The sequence below is a fragment of the Rhododendron vialii genome, chromosome 13a (assembly GCF_030253575.1).
Source record: "Rhododendron vialii isolate Sample 1 chromosome 13a, ASM3025357v1".
In the NCBI taxonomy this organism is placed as follows: Eukaryota; Viridiplantae; Streptophyta; class Magnoliopsida; order Ericales; family Ericaceae; genus Rhododendron; species Rhododendron vialii.
In genome coordinates this window covers 20,491,744-20,505,129 of record NC_080569.1, presented here as the reverse complement: position 1 = coordinate 20,505,129, position 13,386 = coordinate 20,491,744, and positions in this window count along the sequence as shown.

The window sequence follows — 13,386 nt, the reverse complement described above, 5'->3', positions numbered from 1 at the left end:
TTTTGGTGCATAGACTACAGTACGTAGATTCAAATTCACAGACTCCTCCATCAAATGCCTAAGCAAAGGATATGTTATTATTTTAATATTAAATTTTTGTACATCTTTTGGTGCTAGACTTTTACAAGTCATGTGTATATCTATGTAGGAGGCTCTTATCTTAGCATTTATTTGGATATCCACTTGGAAGATTAAATCTAATCTTGAGATCACATCATTTAATTGGATGTTTGGATATCTATGAGCAAATCTATGAGAATATCTAGTAAATCTAGAAAATTTAGAAAGAGTTAGGAGTATATCTATCCATATATAGCATCTATAGCATATCTATCAATATCTAAGTGGATTTAGTCATTAATGAAAAGATATAGTTTGGATTCTTTCTTGCCTATATATAGCATACATAAGTGGTTTTGTAAGCAAATAATAATACCAAGACTTGTCCAAAACACTTAAGCTTTTCATACTTAATTCTTCCTTCTATTTTTGTTCTCTCAAAACCAGTGAGTTTTTAATATGTATTCCCTCCGTCCCAAATTTTTTGTCCGGTCTGCAAAACGAAGTGTTAAAAATAATACTCCCTCCGTCCCAAATTTTTTGTCTGATCCACAAAACGGAGTGTTAAAAATAATATAATTTTTGCAAGAAAAAATCAAAAGTTTTTCAACAACTTACTAGATATCAATGTGTATTTTTAATTTGTGAAAAAAGTTTAAATTTTTTCTTGAAAAAATTGCATTATTTTTAACACTCCGTTTTGCGGACCGGACAAAGAATTTGGGACAGAGTGAGAACAATTTTTGCAAGAAAAAATCAAAAGTTTTTTAACAACTTACTAGATATCAATGAGTATTTTTAATTTGTGAAAAAAATTTAAATTTTTTATTTTTAACACTCCATTTTGCGGACCGGACAAAGAATTTGGGACGGAGGGAGTACGTGAGAGTCTTGGGCAAAGTGTAAGAGTGTTCTTTTGTGGAGCTTTGGGTTCTCCTACTTGTGCAAAGTTGGTCCGAACCATACGATAAATTATCGGGCTGTTTATGTCCTGGAGGGGACAAGTCAGCGATTTTCTACTGCACCGGTTTGTTACCGTAGAGGGCTTGAATCACCTTAAAGAGAACGAGATTTTTGCGACTCAACCTGTTAATTTGTCCATTATAATATTTATTTTTGGTGTAAACTTTTGTAATATCACCAACAGGATATATATTGATATTACTTCATATTTTTGTTCAACCAAGAAATTTAGCTTTTGCATCAACGATGCTCCTGCTTCTTTTCAGCAACTGATAATCAAGAAAAATTGGGCACATATCCACAAAATGATCTGTTCTGCTTGGCACTAGTACGAAAAATAACATTTTCATCATGTAATGGATGATGGTAGATCCGTGACAGAGATGGACTTAGCCAAAAAATGCAGAAAGGCAGCGGTCCTCAGATACTTAGATTGTTACTTTTGAAATGTCACAATTCTGCGCGAGGTGCATAAAATGTGACCTACAACCGTTCGACATGAATAACACGAGCACTTAGAAAGATAGAATTAGAATCTGTGGTACAAAGCTAAGGGGGAAAAATTCCCCACAAATCCATATTCACATTATGGATCGATCACTTGTCCGATTCGGAAAAGTTGAAGGAGGACAAGATCATATGAACCACTAGCAAAGATGCCCTTGGTCCCCTTGGCCTATCGCTAATTGTGAAGACCGACCAAATGGATGGTGCATAATCTGAGATGCTTGCCTTTGTGAACTGAGAACTTTCAAAATGAAATGATGGTTTTCGACATTTGCATGTTTCTCAAGTCAAACTGATTTAATCTGCTGCCACAAAAGAAGGCCTATTGTGAAGCCCAATTCAATTAGTTTTCATTCCAAAAGAGAATGTGGGCTGCACTTCTGGCCTACCTTTAAAGCAATGACCTAGAAATTTTAAAGGATGACCTTCCCACAGTTCCATCCATGTCACCCAACACGAGGATGCAGCAGAGCAGATTTTGTCAATTTGTGTTTGGGGTTGAGGATCCTGAAGAAACTAGTCCTGTCATGACCAATGCTTTAAATGTCAGAGCGTTACTGTTTTGGGCTATCCTTTGCATCTTGACATACTCACGAGTTTGGAAATTTGCATTTGTAGCGGCCCAATTCCCGATACGTAGTCGTTCCTGGGTGATTCACCACCATGTGGTTCTTAGCTATTGCGGCCAATTCAATGTCTTTAAAGCTCTTCTTTTACCGTCAAAATAATTTTAGGAAGTTCACAATCATGACGTTGACACCTTATTTTTGGTACCAGGCAAAGGCAATCACTCAATACCGTGATTGTTATGGTTATATGTTTCAATACCGCAATCTGAAATTATGCCTGCAACCTTAAGAATTGATAAAGCAACCAAAACTCCGGGACCACTAGGTATAGATTGATGATTATTGCCGATTCAGAAAAGAAAGTTTTGATTGATGATTACAAGAAGGAAATGAGATACTAGATAGCAATGCTTGCAGAAAGTAGTATTGGCGTTTGTACATCTCAACTTCACCAATTTGGTTCTATTAGCGTGGACCTTTTTGTACGAGGGGGACCCTTTTAGATTCCAAACCATTCCAGAAAAAAGGACTACACAATTGTCTTAGTAGCTGGATGGTTAGATTGCTAGCTCCACGTGACCCGACCCATCGAGGCGGTGTGTAGTGAGCCTTGGGCTCAACTTAGGATCCAAACATTAGTTTAGTCTTTTTGTCCCTACTTTTCTTGTGTATTTTCTGTGATGGGTTGGCTGTAGTTTTCCTTTTTATTAAATATGGATGAAATTGTTATAAGTGCCGTTTTGCATTTTAATGAAATGTGCTTCGGATCAAAAAAATTAAAATTTTGTCCTGTACCTCTGTATCAAAACGTCCCCCCTACTCCACAGTGAAGAATGTCACGAGGGACTTTGATATCAATCCAACGCCTATTTGGAAATGTATATAGGTGTGTGTCTAACACCTATCTGGGGAGTGTTGTGCCCATGTTCCAAGTGTGTTCGGACATGGATACGATGTTTCTGTGCTTCTTATGAATAGATTTCTAAACATGATTTGGGAAATCTAGTTGTGCCCTGGTGCGCACATTGTTGATTAAGAATTTTACGTTTTAATGACCAAGCAACCATAACATAATGCGTACTCCTCTTTGAACTCATTTAGCCGCCTCCTTCGATCCTTGGGCAAGAAAAAAGACTTCCTAGCCCTAGCCGCCTCCCTCCTTCCCTCCCTCCCCCTAGGGTTTCCACCCTATGATGGGCGGCAGGAGGGGGTTCTCCATTAACGTTTCCTCCACCTCCCATTTTACATCTCCGGCGACCTCCTCTGCCGTCCTCTTTTCTCCACTTCCTCTCCGTCTTGCCTCCCTCTGGCTGCCTCTATCGCCGCCGTCGAATAGATCCTCATGCGCGACCTCTTCCCGGACATACCAAAGCTCCGAGATCTCCTCGACTGGCTCGAAGCCGTCCACAGTCGGGAATCCAGCCGCAACACTTTGCTAAAAATATTCTGGTGACCAAGGGGGTCAGGTTGCAAATCCATTCGGGACCCCTGATTTGGAGTTGATTTGGAGAAGGGAAGGTTGGATTGTCTGATTCGGCACTGCCGGTGGTTTTCTTTTCTCTTTCTAGTTTTCTACTGTGATGTCCCGCTTGCAGGTGTTTCTCCCTTTCAGGGGTCTTCCTAACTCTTTTGGATGTAGTGTGTTTTTCTTTCTTTGATGTAGTGTGTTTTTCTTTCTTTATGTGAGTTTTTGCGGGGAAAATGCAACACAATCATTCATAATATCGAAGAAAGACACAAATAAAATGGAAAGATTTCACTAGAACGATTTTTGTTTATGGACCCAAAGTGAGAGCACTTTTCCTTGTGGGCACCATCCTCAATTCGAGTACTCTAGTTTCAGAAATTAGGTCCAATTGCAACATATACCTGACCAAATGCCTACCAAAAGAAGGAACCTGGGGAGGTGTTGTGCGGTATCGTGTTTTGCACATCTGGACCATTGATTTCGGCAATCAACGGTCTGGATTGCCGAACAGTTTGTGCGTAATCTCAACCGTCCAACTGTTCAACAATCTAAATCATTGATTACCGAGATCAATGGTCCGGATATGCACATCACGGTATTGTGCACCCCGCACTCCCAATATAGGCCAATACCTTTCCTACCATCAATCTTATTCTGCCCTTCCCGCACCTCACCCACCACCCAAACGCTTTCATGGGCCCCTTCTTTTTTTGGTTTTTTGGGCACAAATTCATGGGCCCCCTTTAGACCTAAAGGTACTAAACTTGTTACAATATCCATACGATTTAGGGTAGCTTTGTTTTGGATCTTGAATTTGTGGAGCCATTTGTGTGGGGGGAAAAGGGGTATGGATTGATTTACTTTTCATTTTTTCTACGTAATGAAGTAGATATCCGGTGCATTTTTTCTCCTAATATGAATTCATCTGCAAATTCAAGATTCGGACACGGCCTTTAGTGTTGAGAGAAAGATAAGCTAATATTTGTAGGGTTGGCAAGAATATTGTGGTAATTTCCTGAGGTTTATCTTAATAACAGATACCCCCCTCAAGTATGAGAAATAAAAATGAACTTCTTATGATTTCTACGTGCGTTTCACTAACACCCCAAATCGATAATTGTTTATCTAAAAAAGTGATGGAATGAGCCAAAAATGACTTATTTTATAAATAAAAAAATCACCATTTTCTAATAATGAAAAACTATCAACTTCCACTTATTTTGAATCAAAAAGGATGAAACTTATAAATAACTATTTATTTTTTACTACTCGAACGAACCGTTTTCTTTTTCAAAAATGACAAACTTATTACTTTTGGTAAAAAAAAAACTGAGAATTAAAAGTTATTTATCATTTATTCTATTATTATTAAAAGTGATAAGTTTGTCAATATAGGACACTTTATCTAATTCTATCGCGTGTTTCGCATGTTTGGTCAAATAGTTGTTGGTTGGATATCAGTGAAATGAACATCAAAACCATAATCATTTCTCATACGTGAGGAGGTTTTGTCATTAACGCAAATCTCAGGGGGGGTAAGTGAAATTTACCCGATATTGGAGTATGAGATTTTTGTTTTAACACCTCCATTACATTGCTCGTGGAAAATGATTTCGGGTGGATTTGGCTTTAAAAGTTAAACAGTTAACTTATTTTGTCTTTATTCAAATTTTTTTGCATTTGCTAGTTTTGCGTCAAACTTTTGTAACTTATTGATTTGTCTCGGGGAAAGAAATCAAAAAAGTAAAAAAATTTAATCGAAACTCATAAATTTTTAAAAATAAATAAAAATAACTAAAATAATATTTTTTTGTCTTTATTTAAAAAATTATGAGTTTTGATCATACTTTTTTACTTTTTCAATTCCTCTCGATTAGACGAATCAATAAGTCACAAAAGTTTAACTCAAAACCAATAAATATAAATAATAATAAAAAAGTTATCTGACTTTTTAATCTAAACCTACCCGAATATTGATAGTGTACCATCTATTTCGGTGACCTTCACATAAAGGGGGGAATATTGCCTGTCACTTCGATTGTTTGGACAAATTAAATAATTGACGAATCCTAAGCATAAAGCAACAGAAACATCGCTGTGCAACTTCCCAAGTTTCTCACTCTGTTTATCGATCTTCTCAATTCAACGGATTGATTGTTTTTGAAGGTGACCCATTAGCCCACCTTCTTTGTTTGGTTTTTGGTAGAAGATGCAAAGCTAGGTCTGTCCAAATATCTATGATCTTATTTTCCGGGCCTTCAATGTGAACGCAACAAACTTGTTTTCTTTAAAATATCTTTGTTTTATCGCTCTTGAAATACGAACAAATTATATCCCTTTGGATTTTATACCAATCGCTCTTTTTGGCATGCATACGGTTTGATGGCGTAAGAAAACAAGAGTGTGAGGCATGCTTTGGGATTCTATTGGAGAGGTCGCAACTCGCAGGAGGACTCAACTAGAACGTACCGGGCTTCTCTTCCGTCCTAGAAATGGTATGGGACCGAATAATTAAGTAGTCGTGATTCGTGAATCTGTCTTAACCTCGATGACGTAAGACTTTCATATCGTACATGAAAAACCTTTTTTTTTTTTGATGAAACTTGGAAAACAGGTTATCTATCAACAGAATCATATCATATTTACCTTTCATTAATCTTACCAAAACTCATACTACTAGTCGTGTAATTTTATTAGACCAGTATGACAGAATTGATAGGCCCCAACTTAATTGAATAATTCTAAACATAGAGGTGGACCATGGAGGTTGAAATGTATGTATTTTCCTTTAATTTATGCTGCAATAATTATATAACCACACTGTCACAGGAGCAGATTCAGTGTAGGCACAGAGGAGTCATGTGACCCCTCTAAAAATAGGGCTTTGGAGTAGGCCCCCAAGTCAACTATATCGCTATATACTCCGTATATTTATTAAAAAATTGGCCTAGGGTCCACTATAGCATGTTTCTAATCCACTAGGTCTACTGATTAAGTTTTTAACCCATTAGATCCACTAATATGTATTTGATGAGGCATAAAGTCCACTACATTTAAAAAAGGAAATAGTGGCTGACGAAATTACCCTTTCCATTCAAATCTCATACTTTTAGCCCATTATCCGTTCTACGTTTGAAATCCCGGCAGTTACGTTGGAATAGAGTGACAGAAGATTATCCTTTTCTGATACACTGTATATAACGTTATTGTACATATATAACGTTATATACTTGATCATCAGTTCACATTTAACATGAGATACTTACATTTTACGTTATATACTCATTCATCAGCTCGCATTTAACATTATATACTCATCCACTCATGACAGAAGACCACATATAACAATATTAAGGATGCAAACCTAAAATGATTTTGGTTGTTTAGGTTTAACGTTATATAATGTCATATGTTCATTTTTCAAGGGATACACATGACAGAAACATATATTTAACGTTACATACTCATTCATCAGAAAAAAAAAAAAAAGAAAGTTTGATCTGGCCTCATATAACAATGTTAAATGGGATTCCGTCGTGTATTTGAATGCATAAGTCAATATATGACCATGTAGGTATAGAGACCATATAACGTTATATGTATAGAAAACATATGACAGAGTGGTACTCTTTACAACAGATTATATGTGAATGTTATTGGTATGTAAGTGAGTCTAAAAGTTGATAAATGATCAAATATGTTAGCTACGTTGGCATGATTTCATCTTAATCTCAACTGCTTTGTTGAATTTTTTTTTATTTTCGTTGCACAAAAACTCTCGTATAACATTATATTTTCACTTTATTGAATTGGTACGCGCAGCGGCCTCAATGACTTGCTTCTAGTAACAATAATACACACACAAAAAACGTAATACATGTGACAAAAAATAAACATATAACCTTATAATGTTATACATGAGATTTTGTCCTTTCTAACTCTAAAAAAAAAAGAAGAGGAGATCTCATAACTTCTTTCCATTATATTTTCACTTTACTGAATTGGTCCACACAGCGGCCTCAATGACTTGCTTCTAGTAACAATAATACACACAAAAAAACGTAATACATGTGACAAAAAATAAACATATAATCTTATAACGTTATACATGAGATTTTGTCCTTTCTAACTCTAAAAAAAGAAAAAGAGGAGATCTCGTAACTTCTTTCCCTTCGTCGCCGTCGCCTTCTTAACAGTCGACTTCACAGGTAACTTAATACTCTTCACCCCTTGAACAACTGCACAAATAATAACAAGTCTATTCACACACATTTTACACTCGCAGCCTTTAACAAAATTAGTATATAACCAACATTGATATAACCATATATAACACAGTTTTCTAAGAACTTTTAATCATATATAAACATTTGGGTTCGCATATCATCATATAACCATATATACGATGAGAAATATAAACTACTCAGAGCAGGGTCTCAGAATTTGATAAAACCATATCTACTCGCAATCAAAACCCTAAATTAACTTAGCCAAAGCATTGATCCGAATATATAGGCAACATTGATATAACTATATGTACTCGCAATCAAAACCATAACATTACTTGGCCAAACCATTTATATAACCATATATATACGAATAGAAACATAAACTGGACTGATCAGATATTGATATAACCATGTATAATCGCAACCAAAACCTTAACTTAACTTAGCCAATTCAGTTATATAGCCATACATATGAATAGAAACACATAAGGTGGAAACTGGACTCCTCAAACATATACATAAACATAAACCATTCATAAACATATCACCTATTAACCATTAACTTAGCCAGACCAATTATACAACCATATAAACAGGACTGCTCAAACATAAACATAAACATAAAGCATTCATATATTTTCGCTAGGATGCTCTGTACAAAACCCTCAAACAGAAGGTAAATAACTTGTTTGAACAAGGAATCAAACAAACACTGATCCAAAATACATCTGATTCATGCTATAACAATATAGATTCTCGCACTACAAAACCCTAACTTAAATTAACCATATATACGAATGGAAACATACCTAGTGTATCGAATGCGTCGTCGGATCTGACAGCAAAATGAGGGCGAAGAACGGCGACTAGAAGGGGCGACCAACGGAGAAGAACCACTGATTGTAACTAGGGCGACGAACGGCGACGGTTGACGACGGATATTTGCAACGATCATACCTTGGGCTAGGTCGACGATCGACGACGGAGGAAGTCTGGGACGTGGGCTGATCTTTGCTTTTCGTCTGTTGATCTCGTTGTTGGAGTGACGACGGCAATCGAGTGCTTGACAACGGCGACGAAGACGACGCCGGTATTTGAGTGCTTGAGGACAGCGACGGCAATCGAGTGCTTCTCACCGATCGAGTGTTCGAAGACGAACCGACTGGCTGGGAACTAGGCCTTTCTTTTGAAAAGGGATGAAACATATGAAAATGGGGGGGGGGGGCGGGGGTGGGGTTTTATAATTTTTTGAATTGGAAGAATTTTGAAATGGATGAGACGGGGCAAAATGTTTTTTAAAATTAGGGGTATATTGGTCTTGCCGGGTTCATTTAATCCCTAATAATAGGCTAGTAGACTTAAGCGGTTATAAAACTTAGAAGTGGACTAGATGGGTTTGGAAACTGCTATAGTGGACTTATGTAAAATTCTCCCCTATATTTAATAGCTCGAAATCTAGTCAATTGGCTGTAGTATCCCAGTGGTAAGGCAACAAATTTCATAGGTTTGACCCAAGTTCGACTCCCTGCAGCGCCTGATTCTCATTTTAGAGTTTAAATTGTTTTTTTTTTAAAAAAAAACCTCTTCACAAAATTTTTACTGTGTCGAGACTTGGATCCCATAGAAAAATTAGAAAATTAATATTCGCGCTCCACTTTTTAGGCGCTCCAATTTTAAACTTATAATAGAGTATTGGTACCACAAAATGACAAAACCCATTATAATGACACTATTTGGAACCCATAGAAAAATTAACTTATAATAGAGTATTGATACCACAAAACCCATTATAATGACACTATTTGTTACACAAATCAATTATTAGAACTATTCGTTTCACGTAAAAGCAAAGAAATGCTTATTTTCTTTAATATTTTACATTTTGTTTAGTTTTTGACAAGCATAAAATTAACCACCACCAACAAAAAAAAATATGTGATATGTATATGTACTCATTTTCGGATTGAATAATAAAAATTGATGCGAGTTCGCCTAGAGCTTTTAAATGTGTAGAGCCGATTATGAAGGGTAACCCCCCTCTATAAGAAATTTCTGGATCCTTCATACACACTCACACAAATACTTTACACACACTCTCATATCTTTTGAGGGGTCTGACACACACTAACGGGGGCGGATGGAGCATGGGTTGTGAGTCCGTGACCCCTCAAAATTTTTTCACCTACTTTTTTTTCACACCTATTCAAAAGATTTTGGAAGAATTTAAATTTTTGGGTACTTGGTTTTATTGTTTATTATGTTATATGAGTTTCCAACTAAATCAATGAACTCCTTCAAGAATTAAATGCCCGTTTCACCGAGGAAAATATCGAATTGTTACTTTTTGTGGCATATTTGAATCCATCCAACTCATTTTCTAGTTTTTTGAAAAAAAAAAATTTGATTTACCTTGTTGACTTTTATCCAAAAGAGTTTTCTTCGGTAGAGCTCATGATACTCTCTAATCAACTCAATACATTGATTTTAGACATGCAATCTGCTATTTAGTGATAATTTCTCATGATTAAAAACTTGTCAGGGTTAATTGTTAAAAAAATTGGCAACAAATATTTAGGCTTTTATGCTTATGTTTTGAAGCTTTTGAATACATATATTATAAGCTATTGTGTCTAATAGAGAATATTTAAATTTTTGTGCTCAGTATTTCTTTGTTATATTTTATTGTGAATTTTTTTAGTTTGTTGTGAAAAGGTACCCCTTTGAACAGGATTTCTGACTCTACCATTGACACCGGAGATGTCGTGTATATAGACTTCAATGTGAATATGAATGAATTTGTGTAAGTTTTTTCTGATGGTAGAATAATTGTTTATGTTGTTTTATTCTGATCAGGTGAGGTGCCAATTCCTTCCACATAGTTGATAGTACCATAGTTATCAATCCCGTTCCGTACCGGCCGGTACCGGCCGGTACGTACCGGAATCGAAGAAAACCGGTAACCTAACACCCCAATACCGTTCCGGGCCAAATACCGGTCGGTACCGCTCGGTACCGGCCGTTTCGGGAAATACCGGCCGGAAAACAAATACCGGGAATTCCGTCCGGAATGTTGCAGTTTTTTTTTTTTTTTTCCTGTGTTTTCTGGAACGTTAAAAAGGGCAAAAAAAAATTTGGTTTTGTTTTTTTTTTTTTCTGGAACGTCAATTAAAAAAGGTTTCAGAATTTTAGCAAAACATGGGTTTGTCTATAGTACGTGCGCGAGGCTCAAAATCCCGGATTTGCAACCCCCCTGCGCGCGAATAACCCGTGACGCGCACCCGGTTAATTGGTTTCCGAATCAATTTTTTCAAATTGCATTCGGCCATGGTCTGTTTTCCCGAGCGCGCGAGACTTCTCCTTGGATTTTCATTCACAAGCTCACTAGTGTGCAAAGTCTTTTAAGGTGGAAAAGAGTTTTGTAACTAAGCAATGTGGGACAAAAAGGCAAACACAATGTTTTGTGACTTCACACCAAAATCCCAACAACAACAATTTATTTATTATGATCGTGAATCAGTAACAACGTCTTATGACAAGTATTATTGTTAATAGAATTTTTCTGCGCGATTTATACACTTGCAATGTTTGATTTTGGACTCCAAATGGTGAATTTTGTTGTCTTAATATAGATATTTTATGATGAATTTCATGATATGGGGAATTTTTTTGAATTATAATTATATATAATTATTATATATATTGTACTTGCGGTAAATCCGAAACGGTACCCGGTACCTGACCGGTACCGGTACGTACCGTACCAGTAGAAAAACCGGTACCCTGTCCGAAACGGTATTCAGAACTATGGATAGTACCGTACTATAGAAGATGGGGTAGTGGGGTAATTCTATCTCCAAGACCAGTGTGCATGATGGTGGGTGGGTGGGCTGCTCTCTCAGTGACCAGCGTCAACCGTCGACGCAACCTCGGACCCACCACAAAAATATCCGATTGCTAACGATCGGTATGCAGCCCTCCGCCCGTCCAATTGTGTGGCCACTTCTGTGTCCTTTTTTGGTTTACTAAAAGTCAAAATGTGGACCCCATGAGTACCATTTTTGTTATTAAGACCTCATTTTATATATCTTTTTAAAAAATAAACAATTTATTTATATTTTCAAACTTAAAAATAATGTAAATAAAAAAAGAATTTAATTTTTTTTGCATTGTATAAAAGATCTTATCGAGATCTTTCAAACAAAATTTATATTGCATATTTTTAAATTATAATAAACTTATAATTTTTAAACTTAAAATTATCTTCTCAAAAAATAAGAATCTTTTTTTCCAGAAACGGAACCTAAATGTTCAAGCTAAATTACACATACCTTGAGGTCCGTCTCCTCTCAATTTTGGTCAAAGGATAGGCCTTTCAGACTGGAATTAGGAGGTTAAAATTTTTTGATACCAAGAATCGAACATTAATCAAGAATCGAACAACTAATTGGACGCTGTTAGTAATTCATCACTTTACATTCTTGTGCTTTCGGAAACTATCTTGTCCTTCAAAATACCAATCATCCGTGGCCCCACAGCACGAGCACAACTTAAAAAGTGACCCTAAAAAATTTGCTTAATTCGGATATCGAATTTGATCAATTCTGTTGATTTTTAATTTTTAAATTCGCAAAATCAATGTTTGAATGAAATTAATTAAGCGTTTGTCAATTTTTGACTGAATTGATTTCTTACAAAACTTTTCAAAAAAAATATTTTAAACATTTTTGAACGGCTCTGCTCATTTGTGTGAAAGATTTGTCCCAAACAGCCCAACATTTGGTGTACACCAATTGTTGTACCTATAGTCGAGCTTTTTATTTTTTTTATGGGTCCTTCTATTGACAAGCCTGAGCTATCAGTAAGCTAAGAAAATGACAAAAAATATACATATATATACTTATTTTAATGCATTTTACAATTTTCAATAAATTTTCACACTTTTACACTCTTTTCAAATATTACACTACATGCTTTCAACCATTCGGGTTGTTTTTAATATTTGTATTTTAGTATTTATATTATTCAAAAAGTTGTGTATATTTTATAATTCATAATATTTTGTATATAATTGTAAATACTTTGTCTGATAGAATTATGTGATAAATAAAAGTTTTTATGAGAGATGTCAATAGAGAAACTGGACATTCTTTATTTACGAAGGGAGTACCGTATTATTGTACCAAATTATATGACTGGATTATAATTTTTTGACTCATTTTAATTTAGATAACAAAAACGCTATTGAGAACTTTCGAAAGTGGTGCAAATACCACACAATATCTTATAACAAAAGTTTTCTAAACAAAAACCTTCCCTCTAAGCCTCCACTGTATATATGGGTTATATTATATGGTGCAAGATGTTAAATTTTGGGAAATGATAATTGCCAAAACTCTAGTGCACAAAAGACTTATACCATATGCAGTGTACAAGATTTTTATGTATTGGAGTTTTGATACCAATAAAAACAGTTTTGGCTTTATCACTATCCTAAATTTTTAGCTAGTATTTGGGTTTTTTTTTTTTTTTTATATCTTTTATGATACTTGAAGTACTCTATAGTTTGAGTTTAAAAAAGAAGAAAATTTCT